The following is a 16,818-nucleotide window of genomic DNA, read 5'->3' on the forward strand; positions in this document are numbered from 1 at the left end:
GTAGTCACCAAGTAACAATACCATTAGTAATAGTAGTAATCATTTTAAAGAAATCGTATCCCCAAAATAGCGTTATTCTCCAAATTGCATGAAATTAATAGCAATTTTCTATTCTGCTCATCGTCTAATTTCGAGGTCCTGATCGTAAAACGTTCACGGTTGAGTTGTGAGGGCCAATACCTTGAAATAAGGCCGAGTATTGGAACGATACGATAGTTAGCACCGGAACTTGCCCATTTGTAGCCAATAGTCGACTTGAAACGTTGATGTGAAGTCATAAAGCTGACTCGTCAACTTGTCCACTATTTGGTTCAAGCCCCACTTGGCCTTTTTTGCTCCAAATATACTTTTTCCAAAGTCTTCCACTGCCACTGCGAACAGAGCGACCTCTGTTCATTGGCTATGAGTGACTGTTTCTCTTCTAATCAAATGATGCTTTCCCGTGCTTCCATTTCCAGAACATGCCATGTTTTGTTGTGTTTTGCTCGCCAAAGAATTCATTGAAGGGCTATTAAGGACGTGTGATATAAAGCTGTTGTCCAGTAAGCTGGCCTGGGAATGGACTGACTCTTGTCAGATCCGTCCAAAATACGAGCGTCGCGCTCATCCATCATTACAGCAAGACAGTGCAGGCCTTTGTTTGGGCCATTCCGGCCCGCGCCGGACGGGCCTGCGTGGCTACTGGCGGCACCGTAATGTGTGTTTGGGACAAGAAAGACAGACAGCTGGAACCGTGTCAAACAGTGCAAGTGTGTGCGAGCCAGCGAGCGAAGAAGCGAGGCAGTTGACCCGGTGTCAATTAGGGAGCCCGTATCATTCCGTTCCCCAGGGCGAGGCTGACTCAAACATTAAATCATTTCATTCATTTCCACTGATCATATTGTTTCTGCCTCTTCCACGTCTCGCAAAACTTGGGCTGCCAGACATTTTTATGAGGGGGAAAACAAAGATGAAAATTGCTGGAATTGAAGCAGCAAGTGACAAACCAAAACAACAGCAATTTTTGTAAAAAAAAAGTTTACTTCAACAATTTACGAACAATAATGTAATCTGATTCATATTGTGTTTGCTATGAGTTAGGCAGGCGGCCATTTTGCCACTTCCTGTCAAACGAAATGACATCAGTGCCGGGTGGGCTATGCTTGCAAATGTCCCATGACCAAACCCAGAAAATAGGCGAGTTGTTATCACCCGATTAGACCAACAATGCTGCTCACTCATGGTCGCAAAAACTGAAGCCATCGGCGGCCATCTTGTATTGCACCAAACTTGAATACATTGATTTTTCTCCAAAGTATTTTCATCTTATTTTCCATCTTTTAATTTCAATGCATCCGCATGACCTCGCCCACTTGAAAAGTCTCGCCCACATTGCAGCAATGATATTAGTTACAAATTCTCTGACTGATTTAGTCATAAATCCTGCGGTTGTGATTACTCGTGGCTGGTGGCATACTCCAAATCAGCTTTTCCATAAAATCCTCTGACAAACTATTGTTGCTCTTTGTCTCCATGTCACTCTAATCCTCTTTCTGCTTCTCGTCCGCCCTGCAACCCGCCATCATCCTCCCCAATTGTGAGAAAATGCCTCAGTACTGACCGCTGTGGCACACGCACGCACACACACACGCACGCACGCACACACACACACACGCACACACACACACACACACTCAGAGCTAGTACGTGCACTTTACTGGGGGTCTTGCACCCACACTTTGCATTTGAGTCCATGTGTAAAGTGAAGTGTGTATTGTGTACCTTGTATTGTCTACTGTGAATTTTGACTGCGTTAGCGTCCACGTCAAAAGGCCTTGGTCGAACTACGGAGAAGACCAGATGTGCACGTGCAGTGCGTGTTGGCTCCTTCTCAGGTTGACATGTGTCCCCGTCGTCGGTATGCTGCGGATCAGTTTAAGCCTTGCCAAGCTATTGTGGTGCAAAAGCCCCCCATCCCCTCTCTCATCTTTTGTAACCTCTTTGTTTGATAATGCATACAGCTACGCTTGCGCTATTATGCAAATACCAGCAGAACAACACTGGACCGCCGTCACTGGCTTCTTCGATTTCAGCCAAATGACAAACATGTGCTGTGGGCAAAATGGAAAGCGTTGTGCAACTAAAATGTGCTGATAGCACATCATCAATGGTGATATTAACACAACATTTTAAGTGTGGGAACCGCTATAAACAGTAGAATCAACTATTCAGCAACAAGGGGGCCATTTGTTGACCCGTATCGATTATGACTCTTTGTTCCCTCCTCCATGTTAAGGTGGTGGGTCGGGATTTTTCTTTCATTAAATTCAATACGTTTTTTATTCAGTTAGTGGGTACTAAGTCTGCCTCAATGTTCTGAGGTTATGTTTGGCCAAGGTCTACAGTGAGCACTGGCGGAGCTAGAAGGGGGGGGGGGGGGGGGGGTCTGCGAGGGCCACCCACCCCACTCCTGAAATATGCTTGGACAGCCCAGATAATTGACTTTTGGGTATTTTCCGATTTTTCTTGGATTTTTTTCCACATTTCCCCTTGTGGCCCATATGGTTTATATCTTGAATGTTTCTTGAAAATGTTTCAAGTTTGTAAATTTTTTTGTTTGTGAATGTCAATGTGATTGTCATAAACTGCTAATAAGATGTTACCTGTATTCGCCAGTAAAAAAAAAAAAAAGTAAGCACACATGCTTCCTTTATATAAACACATTCACACATTTCTATGCTCAATTTATTATTATTATTATAAGCTTAGTTGCTCTCCTCTGTGCCCCTGGCTATGGTACATCTACTTTCTTTGCCAATTCTGGAGCATTCGTGCTAAAAATAGAAACCCTGCCACTAATGTGAAACAGCGTGATATTTCATGAAAAGAGATGCAACACTATGTCATCGAGGCGCTAGCAAAGTTTTCTTCATCTTAAGTAGCAGTCCCTCAGCAATATGAGCCTCTCCGCCTCCCCAGCTTTTGATAGCACATCAGGCATGGAGGGAAGGGCACGAGATGGAAGATGTGCTTTCTTTTGGCCAAAGCAGGCATCACCTCAAGGATGGGGATAAAGGCCCGAGTCCGTTCTGTCTGTCTGCCCGAGTCCGTCTCTCCGCTCCCTGCATTAAGACGATGTCCGGCTTCTTTTCAGACCCAGCCACTCTGAACGGTCACAGAGCTTTTGTCCCCCACCCACTCAACATATTATTACCAACCACCACCACCTCCCCCCAAGCCTCACTGATGAGCATCTGCAACAGCCCAGAGGCGATACACTAAGAAAGTGTGCAAAATGGAGGAATAGAGTGGGGAAAAGAGGGTGAGCACAAGCAACTTGAGGGTGAAAGCTAGACGAGACAAAAGGCGAGAGGAAGATAGAAGGATGCCCAAGTGGTTGGAAGACGCGTGGGAGGAGAGGAGCAGGGCACGGAAAGGAGGCCGAGTCTTTAGGAGCAAGCCGGGCGGCACTAAGCGTCTCTGTTGCTGCCCAGTCAGGCCTGCCGTACCCGAGGCCACAAAAAGCAGCCCTCCGCCTCGCACCACGTCACCCCTTGACTGCTGACTGACTTTCTTTGCCCTCAAAATTGACTTGTGGCAACTTTGCAGACAACTAATTACAACAAATCTGAGATGAGACTGAAATGACAAGTACATTGGTTGAGTGACATCCATTGATCACGGAAGCGAGGAACAGCCAATTTGGAGTAAACATTTTTGACTGACATTTTTCATGTTCGTCTGAACGTAATTGTGAGTACGTTCAAATGTACTCGTAGGCTAAATGCTAAAAAGTTAGCTTACTTAACTTTCAAACATGTTGATATAATGTAGGCTAAAATGCAAAAAAAATTTGCTGTTTTTTTAAACTCGCATATGCGTCAATTAAACACACTATATGATGTTTGGCCAAATTATCTTGGCTACATATCGACCTTGTATTGACCTGGTTTTAAAATAGTACGCATAGTCCGTTCGAGTGAGTGCACATACAATTCAGCGTCTACGATTGGGATCTTAGTGAAACATTGTGAAAATTCCGTTTAATATGGCCACCAATTCCACATGCTATTTCACAGCCTCTACTTGGGCGCTGAGTAACCAATGCGTGCCGAACAATAAGAAACAACCGATATCAATTAGACATCTACAACTTGAAGGATCAAAAATCATAGATGCAAACGGGGGTGTCATTCCTGTCGCAGCTTACATCTTGACAAGATGGAGAACACTGAGAGCAGTCCACGCACGCACGCACATACAAACACGCACAGCCAGTGGCCTTCGGGCTAATTGCTAGATTGAGGCAGATTTTCCTGTTCAGTTCAGGGCTGTAATTGTGAGCAGAGAGGAATGACAGGGCTTCAAGCTGAGAGGACAAATCACCAGGGGCCAGCGATTATGATGCTTGTGAATGTGTTTGTGTGCATATGTGTGTGTATGGGGGTGTGTGCGTGTGCGTGCGTGCGTGAGTGTGGAGAGGGTGAAGGGTTAAGTCAAACATCACTCAATTCCAGGTTTCTGTGGCACTGACCTCAAACAGCCTCACATCAATTCCCACAAGCACTTGCACTATATTTTACTGTTGAACCACTTGAAGAAAATTAAATAGCCATTAATATGCCATATCAGGTTGTAACATATTCACGTATGCAGGCAGTTTGCAAATGGAGGTCAGCCGCTAATGTATTGTCAAATTCTCTGAGCGGGTGTGCCGTGTGCATGTGCAAATTAGCATTCTCGGTCAAGTCCAAATATTATTTGCACTTGCTAATTGAACATGATCTCCCCGCACATGACTCCAGGTCGACCGCAGCGTAATCTACAGACCTGACGCCTCTGACGCAAAGCCGGATTAACATCAACTGGCCTGGCTCTCATCATGGCATTTTGCCTCATTTTCCTGCTGCGGGAGACTTGTTGGACTCTGCAGGCCAGGCTGCCTTCACACAGATGCGTGCTCTGAGCATGCAGCACAGCAAAATGCGCCTTTTACACCCGCTAAGCAACACACCAGCGCAGCCCACGGAGGAAGAGTTACAACAGCCAAAGCTTTCTTCCTTTCAAGGAGGTGCGGAGTTAAACCTTTCCAAGGTGAGCTCGTTAAACCTCGGTGCAATTTTGAGCCTACCTTTCAGTGATGTCATGGTGCATCTTCTGACAAGGCCTGCAATCCTGCTCTCTGATTGGACATGGGCTGCTTCCCCTCCGGTGTTCCGCTGCAGGAAAATGAAGGCACAGTCCGCTGCTCTGACGCAAGAACACGGAACTCTCTTCCCGGACGTCTTTGACAAGGACCGTTGCAGTATTTCTTCCGAGGGAAGCTTTAATGCCCTCGATGACAATTCTCGGCCCACGTCGACCGCTTCGCCTTTTCCTTTTCCTTCCTCTCCTTCACCTTGCTGCCACGCCATCTGGGCCATCCCATCCCGGTCCTCCCCCTTAGCTCCCAGAGCTTCCGGAGGGCCTTTCTCCGTGCCTCCCTGCCTCTCCTGCAGCCTGCCTTGCCTCACCCGGCCGGCTCCCTCAGCCCCAGCGTTGTGCTCAGCGTTCAAGGGGAGAGCCAACTCGGAATGCTGCGGCTCTAGACGTTTTGTCCGAGCCCTAGGTCTCTTTCACTGAGGCAAGATTAGTTCATACAAAAACTCAACAATACACCACTGAAAGCCATTGTTGATATTCAACATTTTTCACATAGCGGAGCAGAATAGACAATGTGGCAGCCGGGAAAGCACGAAGTGGACTTGGTTGCCTGATGGCTGATGGTATCAAGAGCTCAGTGAGGGCCTTAATCCTCTTGTGCACACACATACACACAAATAGACACACTTTCAACATCTTGGAGACGCTGAAATCAATAATGCCGGTTCGCGTTTGCATCAGTGGGTGGGTGAGTGTGATAGCGAGAATAAAGGGAGTAGTCTTTGTGCCGTGTGTGTGTGTGTGTGTGCGTGCGCGCGCGCGCGTGTGTGTGTGTGTGCGTGTGTGTGTGAGTGCGTGCGTGTGTGTGTGTGTGCGCACTATGGCACCATACATGCACGGTTTGTGTGAAAAGATTAAGGTCACACACACACAATGACTAAAGTGATTCTACAAAAAGAGGACCACAGACATCCATCTATCCATCTAGCCATGATCACCTTATATTATCACGTTCGCGCAACAGCCTGATCGATAATTAGCTTTGAAATCGGAAGGCAGAAAATTCTTTGTTCAACTACAACTTATTTTAATGGGCGGACAATTTGCAAGAACATGAATTCGTCACATGATTTGCCTCGGTGGGCCCGATCTGGGCCCTGGGCCTTGACTTTGACACCTGTGCTGAACAAATATTTATCTTGACACATATGCGTGTCGCGTGGAATTTAACTTGCATTACACGATGGGTAATTTGCAGCAATATGTTAAGAACGGTTTACAAGGGAACAAAAAAACCTGACATATCACTCGCCTAATTTCGGTAATCCCTAGAACACAAGCCAGTATGGAGTCAGACTATCTGTATTGTCATACCCTCATGTCACGTAGACCTCATAAATCATGTCCTGCAGACAGAAACATTTCATAAAGGACTATTTAAAATGTTTGCTAACATTCTGTTCCATAGAGTCGGAGTGAGACATGTTAATTGTGTGCTAATGATATGTAATGAATGTCATCAGCCCAGAAGCTTGGGCTAACGAGCTAAATGAACTGGCACTAATGGGCCTGTTAGCTTATCTAAGCATGTACATTAGCCGCTGACATCAAGGGCTCTTTCTCTGCTGACAGAGGCAGCCATGTTGCGTGCGGCACGATTTCACTCAAAGCTGCCACTGATATCACACTTCTTTTTAAGTTCAAAAGATTCCTAAAAACAGCAACAGTAACAAAAAAAGGAAGTGGAAGAATTCAATTTTTACTTTGAAAAAAGAATCACAATTATTTATACATATAAGACAGCGCAATAACTTATTGCGCAATCTTTATCCTCATTTCTGGGGCTCCAGATCCTAAACGATCCAAGTGCCAGGCTTTCCCACTTTCGCGAGGTAGCACAGAAGAGGAAGAAGAGGAGAACCAAGGGAGGGGATTTTTTTCCCTTGCAAAAGCCCAATTGACAGCTGATTGATGGCTATCTTCACAGCCTGACAAAGAGCAGCATTAGCATATCTAAAGCCACGTACAGTACAATTGGGGCAAACAGTAAATTACATGTTACCTCTGCTCCTCTTTCTCCACTTGTTACCTCTTTCTCTCGCTGCCTCTTCACGCACTCACTCATTCAAAGCAAAACCACGAAGGCAGGAAAACAAAACAAAACAAAGTACACTTCTTGTCTCTTGTGTGAGCTTAGTACAGCTTGACAGTTCCCTTTGAAAGACACTCACAAAGGCGTGAATACAGAAGAAAATGCACGCACACCCAAATTGCTCGTGTGCTCCCCACTGCCAAAATGTCCTTGCGCAAGGCAGCTCACATCACTCTGATATCATTGAGTGTGTTTCTCTATTAATAAAAACTTTTTTTTTGCACAAGCCCAGCAGTTATTTGGTGTTTCATTAAGGAACAACGCTAATGTAATGTGTCAATAGGTTAGTGGTTGAGTAGTTTTTAGAAAAGCACTTGAAAATCAGTTGGGTGTTTTTCATTTTCCAAACGCTTCACCCTCCATTTGTTCTATCTCATCCTAAACATAATGATGCACTTGAACTATTGTGGCACATTTTGAGGCCATGTTGCTCGCTGCTAGCGAGCACACACTGGCCTCGTCTCTTCTCGCTCAATCTTTTCCCGCCTCTCCCGCACTTAGGCCAGCAATCTGTTCTCTAATTGTTCATTCATGGTGTGAATCTTTAAATAGGGGCCCGAGCCAGGCGCTAAGATAATGACTCACTCGGCGTCGTTAGCTAGCGTAGCAAAATTACTGCTTGGTGCAGATCCATGATGGGACTTGGCTACAATGAGAGTGATTAGTCTTGTGTCTTCTGTACACAGACCTGCTTTGCGGTTAAGCGGCAAACAGAGAAAAGCTCCTTTTTTAGGCGATAGAAATAGGCCATAAGGTACGTAGAATAACAATGAAGTTGCCTCTCGGAATTTGATACAAGATGTGAACGTAAAACTGGATGCGGGTGATCACAGTATGTGTATGTTCGTAAAATGTTACACATTGAAAAGTGTGTACATACACAAGTTAGCTACTCTGACTAACTTTGACTGAACTCGAGGTTATTCCGGATGTTGTCCATTACTTGGTTAATGCTCTTAAAATGCATGACTTGCAGTAATCCTCATCACGACAAAGGTGTTGTCGTCGTGACAGCAGGTGCTAAAGCCTCAACTACACCAGCTGAGCCCCAAAAGACAGGAAATGCCAGAAGGAATACTTACAGCGACGACTTAATGAATGATGTACTTTGAATCACGCAGCGACATGGCGCACATCGCCGACTGGCGCTCTCAGACAACGGGCGGGGACGCAAGACAAAAGCAGCATGTTAAACGCAGGAGATGATCGTTGGCAAACGTTTACATGATAGTACTGCACCGCAGAAGCTCGCCGGGCCTTCTTAAATCCCCCGGAAGGACCAGCGTCAGCCCTCGGGCGACGCGTCTCACAGTGTGTGTTTGCTAGCTAAAGAATAGCACATTTAAAATTCTAACTAACTCGAATGTTAAAATCACTGACCATTAGCACTTGCTAACAAGGGAGCTACTAAAGGATAGTTACAAAAATATAAATGCACACACATTTTGAGTTGTGTGTAGCATTAGGAGAGGATCATCTCTGCCGGAAGTTGGATTCTTATTACAGTATACGGACGTGCTATTAATCAACATATTGATTAACGCTAATTATCATTCCACTCTGTTTAACTCAGCAGGTGAACTCTTGTGTGTGTGCGCGAGTTTGGGCATTCATGCATGTATGTGTGGCTCCATATGTGCATGCAAACGTGCGTCTTTGTCTCGCCTGTCACCCTGAAGGTTATCTCCATGGCGGCAGCATTGTCAGGTGACAGCCGTATCCCATGATGCCATGCGAGACGTCAAAAAGTCCTTCCAAACGAGGAGCCCTTGATGAGTTGTAACGCACGCCCACACAAAACACACTTGCCAGTGTGTGTGTGTGTGTGTCTGCTTCAGGAGAGAGGCTGCTCAGACTTTGATAAGCTATCACATATCCCGGGCAGTGGTCTCTAACTACACATCAGGCCAAAAACACTGCGTGACAACCAAATCAAGCGCACCCAGACCGGACGCCATGGCAACCAGACGCAAACACATACAAACTGGCAGCGTATCGAAAACATATGTTTCACTGAAACACATTTGAAAGGGATAGAGCCTTTTAATTAGGGCCGGGCTCCCCAAATATAAGCGGTCTTTGCAAAGAACCTGTCATTGAGAGGCATGCCTGTTGCACAATCGGCCCTCGTGCACAGCGGGAAGCCCGTAAAAGCCGCTGTAGCATTCAGACATCACTGACATGATGACACGTCTCTGTGATTACTTTTTTGTGTTGAAGATTGCGCAACTGGCCCTGACGCATACATCCTCAATGAGCAGTGTAACAATTACAAACTTACAGCATCCTGGAAATGAGACGTGACAGAGGAAAGATGCTAATATTGCACGGATTGTGTTTTCTTTCACTGAAGCTCGCTCTCTCACTCGCACATACACAAAAGAAACAAAGAGTTGTGATGTCAGCGACACTGCTCCCGTCAGAGCATCTTGCTCTCGGCTTCTGTTTTGTTGCCATGTTGAGGGACACTGAAAACTGGAATTCACACGCTTCTGGGTTGGGCCTGATTGGTCTCACTGTTCAAACTATCTGGTCATTATTTTTAGCATTAGTCATCATGCCTAACGTCAAATCTAACCTAAACGTAGACTATTAGCATGTTTCAAAGAAAGGACTAAGAACTGATTCCTCTGTTTTTTTTTTAGTGTCAGATCGGCAGTTCCGCAGCCTTTATCTTCATCACATCTCTACCTCTGCACTTTGTCATCTTAATCGCTTCTCTGCTAATTAACTTTATTGCGCCGATAGCGCCCCACTGCCTCTGACGAAAACAATTACCATTTCTCCCCCTTAAGCTTTCTCATCAGGCCTTGTGCTTCCTTTGGCAGGGAGGCCAGCAATTAGCTTTGCTGCTGTAACACCACAGTATGTCTCTGTCAAATCGTTCAATACCAGAACAACAACTGGCTGCTTTAGCTGAAAGACTAGATGTTACAACAAACAAGCAGTGAATTTTATTTATGTGTAAATATATATATAATATATATATTAGGGGTGTAAATCGCGGGTTTTGTCACGATACGATATTATAGCGATACAAAGAACTACGATACGATATTTGCCGATATCTTAAAGCCTGCTGCGATTCATTCACGATATATCGTATCGTGATAAAACCCGTGATTTACACCCCTAATATATATATCCAGGCAATTGCTCCCTCTCTCGGTGTCTGGAGGTAAACAAGCTAGTCTATGCTGTCAGTGGTAATTTACCTCTCATCTGTCTTCACTAATTATTATCACATTCATCAGATTGATCAAGGCAAGAGGGCCTCTCGCGGAGATTTGCCGTTAAAGCGCCATCCACTGCTATTGGGCCCCAGAGGCTGAGGGGGCTGAGGGGGCTGCGTGTGCGTCACTTGCCTGGCCTGGCAAAAAGGGCCGACCAACATGCAGCTCTAATTGGACCAAGCTGGGTGCTTAATTATACAGTTGGCCTTTTTTTTTTTTTTTTTACACTGGGGATGATGGCGTTGACGGGAGGGGCAAGGTACATGTTGAAGATGGGGAAGATAATACGGAGGACACACCTTGACGGTACGTGGAAGCGGAACGAATAAAGCAGAAGAGAAAAACGGAGACCAACAATGAGCAGAGTTAGGGAGCACACAAAAAAGGGGAAAATTCACATGAGGAATTAAAAGCAAGGGACGTAGAGGAGAGAGGTGAAGTGTTTTGTCATGTGCTCTCAGTCTAATTCCCACCTGACAAAGAGGCTGTCAGTTCGGGGGAAATTGCAACTTGTCACTTGGCAAATAAACTGCCCTGATAACTGATTAATAAGGCCCACCTGCACACACACACACGCGCACACACACGCAGACACACACACACACACACACACACACACACACACAATACATTGAGTTAAGGTGACTTATAGTAGGTTTTGACCAAATGCTCGCTCGACGTTGCAGTGCGCCGTGCTAAGTGCGGTGTGAAAAGGCCTTTCTAGTATTTATTCTACGACTTCCCGACAGCACTCACATTTTAAAAATCGGTGAAAAAAATGAAAATCAATGTGTGTCGTGGACTCTGTTGTCTGTTATCCACAGCGCGTACAATTTTATTTTTTTCATTTCTTCAAAACACCTTTTTGGGGGTTCCACAATGTTAGCCGCTAACAAATCATGCAGAGCAGTCATTTCATACCCTTGAATTGCAATCTACTAGACGTGCGCTCAGATTTCACTTTTTGTTGGGATTTTCGACAATATAACCGTAAACTACGAGTTTGTGGGTTGTTGTAAAATACATACAGTCACCCGTTGGCCAAGACAACAACAATGTGAGAGGGAGAGAATTCAATTACTGATGAAAGGAGCTGGTGATAGACCAAGAGGATCAGCTCTGATCATTGCCGTTCTTTTTTCACTGCTGAGATGATAAGAAGGCTTAAGCGCACACGCGTGCGCACGCGCATGCACACGTCAGTCAATATTGGCACACAGTGACCCCGCCAGGAAAGGCCATTTAGAGTGACATCTACTCTTGGTGTTTATTAAACCTTACACCTCTCGCGCTGCCCTCAAGCACACCCTCCATTTCTAAACGTTTGCACACCGGTGGCCCCTGATCTGCGCCGTGATTGGACAACAACGCCGTGACCCGGACCGGGCCTGGGAGGGCCACACCAACCGGCCAAATGCTGCACAATCTCACACAAACACACACATACACACACACACACACACACACACACACAGACAAGTGCGTCCATCTCCTCCAAACAAAACCTCTTCATTCGCAACACAATGGAGCCTCTCGCTATCATTTTCACCGGCCGCGGGTCGAATGTGACGGAGAGGAGGAGGAAGGAGGAGAAGAAGGGAGGGCACGGGAGGACGAAAATTGGATCCCAGCCCAGCGTTGTTGCTTGCATTTTGATCAGCGCAGCCTGATGCCAAAAGGTCATCTGACATAATGGCTGATGAATTTAAAAATGCACCGAGTAGGATTTTCATTTGCGATTTTCAATTTAATCAGGCGGAGCCTCTCGGCGAGCGTCGCGCCGCCGATAACCGTCTTCAGCCTGTCGGCGCTATCGCCACTCCTGTCACCAGCACCAAGCAGCTGTTGCCAACAACAGCCAAAAAAAAGATAGCAAAAAAACACATATGGGCAGAAATGATGGCGGCCTCCTCAGGAAAAGACCCAACACTATAAAATGTTTTCAATGAGAGATGAGGGTATGGATCAGAATTCATAAACAGTAAACATGCTCCAAAAAGTCATGAGAAAAATCTTCCTTTTTTTTTTTTTTTTTACAAGGTTGTCATCCTTGTAAACCCTTGACAAATTTGGCTAATTAAGCACTAAATTAGCAATGCAGAAAACGTTTAATTACTTTTTTTAAATGTGGTTCCTTGCATGAATGAGGAAAAAAAAACAAGTACCGTATTTTCCGGACTATAAGGCGCACCTAAAAACCTAAAATCTTCTCAAAAGCCGACAGTGCGCCTTATATATGGACTAAATTCCTAAATTCAAACTGGCCCGAAGCATTGTGTCATAAAATCAAGCATAAGTAGTCTGCTGAAGACTATGAATCATGAATCAAAAAGACTATGGATCATTATTTTGTCATTATAAAGTCATTTGTTGCATCTGAAGTTGAAATAAAAAAGATAAAATGGAGAATGATTTGATTTGGATTAAAAATCTGACATGATGCATGAATGGTGCGCTTTATAGTCCGGTGCGCCTTGTATAAGGATTAAATTTTAAACTGGGTCATTCATTGAAGGTGCGCCTTATAGTCCGGTGCGCCTTATAGTCCGGAAAGTACGGTAAATGATCTGGTCCCAATTTTACAACTGAGCAGAGTCCATAAATAAGAAACTGTTTCCCTGAAAATGATCATTACATATAAGCCTTTGCGAGTGCTATTACTGATCTTAAATGTTTTTACACATTAAATTTCTAGTTTTTTGGACTTGTTTTATTTGCCTGTGTTTTGATTTTATTTGAAGTCGAGCTGACACTTGGCAGAACATCTCAGTGACGTTTGGGTTACATGTAGGCAGCAACCCTCCGATGCCTTCATTCTGTCGATGCACCTTGCGCAATTTCATCAAGGCTAAAGTCACCTCGTGGGTTCTTCCGACACTTAAATGGAACTTATTTTTAAAACGCTGATAAAGGTGGCAATTATAAATCAGCAACAGCTTTGGCAGAAACTACTTTGCAGACGCATCACACCACCCCTGAGGTTAATTGAAAGTGAAGGAAAGTGTTGGAAGACAAGTGGCGCACAGTTCCCTGTCAATGTTGCAGCAAGTGGAAAGATGGTGGATGGATGGATGGATGGATGGATGGATGGATGGATGGATGGATGGATGGATGGATGGATGGATGGATGGATGGATGGATGGATGGGTGGATGGGTGGAAGGACGGATGTACGGATTGACGGACGGACAGATGGACGGACAGATGGATGGACAGATGAATGGATGGATGGATGGATGGAGCCTTGAGGAAAAATTCCAGTCAGAAGGTCAAATTTCATGTCATCTAAATTGAAGTGAATCTTGTTATTGATTGATTGATTGATTGATATCTTTATTTCGAACATCCAAAACAAAAAGAAAAAAAACAAAACAAAACATATAACACTCTAAAGTGCCACATATAACTCCATACAACAAACAAACAAAAAATAAACCAACAATCAGAAATAAATAAATTGAATTAATTAATTAATTCATAATAATAATAATACATAAGTAAATAAATCAATAAAGAATGCTCGAAAATGAGTAGGAGGAAGCACAGCTTTTTAGATCCCTACCCCTTTCTCACTTTACCCATTAAACCAATGATTCAACATAGTATACTGTAATTCTACAATAGAACACAAGTAGACACACTTTCACACTTATTTTTCTGTTTCATTTTTACTTGTGTGTAGCCCTTTGGCACTTTAGCCTTTGTACCTGCTAAACAACATATTTTTGTACATTCTTTTAAACTGGTGGATATTTGGACTTTGCTTGAGTTCCTCACTTAGATTGTTCCATAGTTTGACTCCGGTTATTGTTATACAGAACCTTTTTAAGGTTGTTCTTATGTTTAAGATTTTGAAGTTGTAATTCCCCCTTAACTTATAACCTCCCTGCCGATTCCTAAATAAGTTTTGGATATTTTCTGGTAGTTGTTTTGCTTTTGCGCTATACACGATGATTGCTGTTTGATAGGTACTATGTCAGTGAATTTCAATAGTTTGGATTGTATGAAAAGTGGATTTGTGTGTTCCATGTAGTTGACTTTATGAATAGTCCTTATTGCTCTTTTCTGCAGAATGATAAGTGGCTGTATTGAAGTTGTATAAGTATTCCCCCAATTTTCATCTTCTTTGGGAATGTTCCATTTAAAATGACAAGTTACAGATGTACACAAGTGGCTTTGAAATCCCCTCAATGATTTGCTTAACTAACATCATATTAATTCCTATTGCAGTCGCTAGAAGTTTTATTTTTGCATTGTTTTACAATGTTAATGATTTCATTTTCATCAACTGCCTTCAAAAACATTGAGTGAGGATTCCTTTCTATTAATTTATCTTTGTTGCCTACATCTGGCGCTGGAATCGGTATGTTTTTTGCTATTTGAGGCCCAACATTTACGAAGAACTGATCAAAACTGTTTGCCACTTCTTCTATATTATAATTTTCAGTATCATTTATAACAAAATATTTAGGTAATTTGTGTTGTTCGGTACCTTCTCTAATAACATGGTTTAGGAGAGTCCATATCCCCTTAATATTATTTTTGTTATCCTCTAATTTATTCTTATAATATTCTTTCTTACTTAATCTTATAATATTAGTTAATTTATTCTTATATCTCTTACATTTATCTTCAGTGCCTTCCGTTCTTTGTTTTATGAAGTTCCTATAGAGTAAATCTTTCTTTTTACAGGCATTTCTTAAGCCTTTCGTCAACCATGGACTGTTCTTATATTTCGTTTTTTTTTATTATATTCCTTGATTGGACAATGCTTATTAGTATATAATGAAGTGAATATAGTCATCAATTTATGGTATGCATTATTTACATCTTTTTCTTTATATATTGCATCCCAGTTCTGTTACATTAATTCATATTTTAGAGGAGCAAATGTCTCATCTTATTGCTTATTTGGATTTAATAGATCAATGTTATAATCCCCGCAAATAGAAATATTTGTGTTGCCTTTTTGTATAATCACACTTTCCATCCATTCTGTGAATGTCTCAATGCTAAAACCAGGAGCTCTATAGACACAGCTTATAATAATGTCTTTTTTCTTTTCAACACAAATCTGTATTGTGAGACATTCAAGAAGATTGTCCACCACCTGTGTCATAACCTCTACAATCTTGAATTTCATATTCAAATCAACATAGATTGCAACACCACCCCCACCTTTACTCTCTGTTGTTATATATGAATTCATAGGCTTCCATCTCAAAGTGCATTCCCTTCTCAGTCATAATCCAGGTCTCAGAAATAGTTATTATATTAAATGGTTGTTTTAATGTGTTTAAGTAATCCCGAATGCTACTAAAATTTTTATATAGACTCCGGCTATGAATAGATAGCTTATATTTTGTTAAGATGTCCGTATTGTACTGATCATTGCTGTAATAATAACACGTGTTGTTTGTGGTAGAGAAGAAACTATTGTCTGGGTCGATGTCCTGATCTATGTCCAGAGTGCTGCTTTCACTGTAATCAAACGTTAGTTGGAGTTGTTCATGTTCTTGTATCTACTGTGTTAAATGTCCATTGTTGCTTGATGTAGGTTGAGTAGTGTCCCTGACCATTATGTTTGTGTTTTGTGTTGTTACCTCCATTCAGTTCCAAGTTCACTCCAGTTAATTTTCTATCGTTATGCTGCAGATGTCTGGAATAAATATGTTCCAGCAGTTTCCGCTCCTTCGTCAATGTTGTCATTTGAGCACTTTCGCTCATAATTTACTGAAGGTTAGCAAAGCGAATACATGCAAGTATTTATTTCAAGGCAAGAATTGAATGATGGAAAAGAGCAAGGGAAAAAACATGATGGCCTTGAGAAGGTGGATAATGCTTGTTTGTCACAGAGTGCCGTAGGAAAGAGCTGTAAGCGTGTGTGCTTGCGTGTGTGTGTTGTGGCGGAGGGAGGCGGGGGGGCTGTGTGACAGAGTCTCTCTGCATTAATTGCTTAAATTGAAGCGCTGCCACGTCTGTGAGAGACGCTTTGATATGATAATGGAAGCCTTCTCGGAGATGCTCGCGATGTGTGTGTGTGCGCGTGTGTGTGCGTGTTGTGTTGTGTGAATGCCATGCACCTGCCAGCATGCCACTGTCTCCTGTCTGCCTCACCATGAGGGCTAGGCTGAGTCAGATCCAAAGGCAGAAGAAAAAATAAAAATAAGAGTAGAGCTTGGCAATTGATTTTGAGTGACGATGGTCACCAAGATTGGGTTGAAGCACTTGCCGACACTGCCGACTGTCATTGTTAAATAAATGCTGGTTGAACAAAAGCAAAGCAACAAGACAATCAAAGATCTAAATTTGT

At 43.2% G+C, this 16,818-nt stretch overlaps 1 protein-coding gene across 16 annotated transcripts in view; it reads right to left on the reverse strand.

Moving 5' to 3' along the window:
- The window catches only part of sox2 (SRY-box transcription factor 2), a 76,677-nt gene that overhangs the window by 35,448 nt on the left and 24,411 nt on the right, over window positions 1-16,818 (reverse strand). Inside the window, exon 1 of one of the 16 annotated variants that reach the window (XM_061298425.1) lies at window positions 5,111-5,626. The exons of the other annotated variants lie outside the window; for them this stretch is intronic. The gene's annotated coding sequence lies outside the window, so the exon portion shown is untranslated. Of the gene's footprint in view, window positions 1-5,110; window positions 5,627-16,818 lie in introns of those variants that run through there. 16 annotated transcript variants of the gene reach the window in all.

The sequence above is a fragment of the Syngnathus typhle genome, linkage group LG14 (genome assembly GCF_033458585.1).
Source record: "Syngnathus typhle isolate RoL2023-S1 ecotype Sweden linkage group LG14, RoL_Styp_1.0, whole genome shotgun sequence".
Taxonomy (NCBI): Eukaryota; Metazoa; Chordata; class Actinopteri; order Syngnathiformes; family Syngnathidae; genus Syngnathus; species Syngnathus typhle.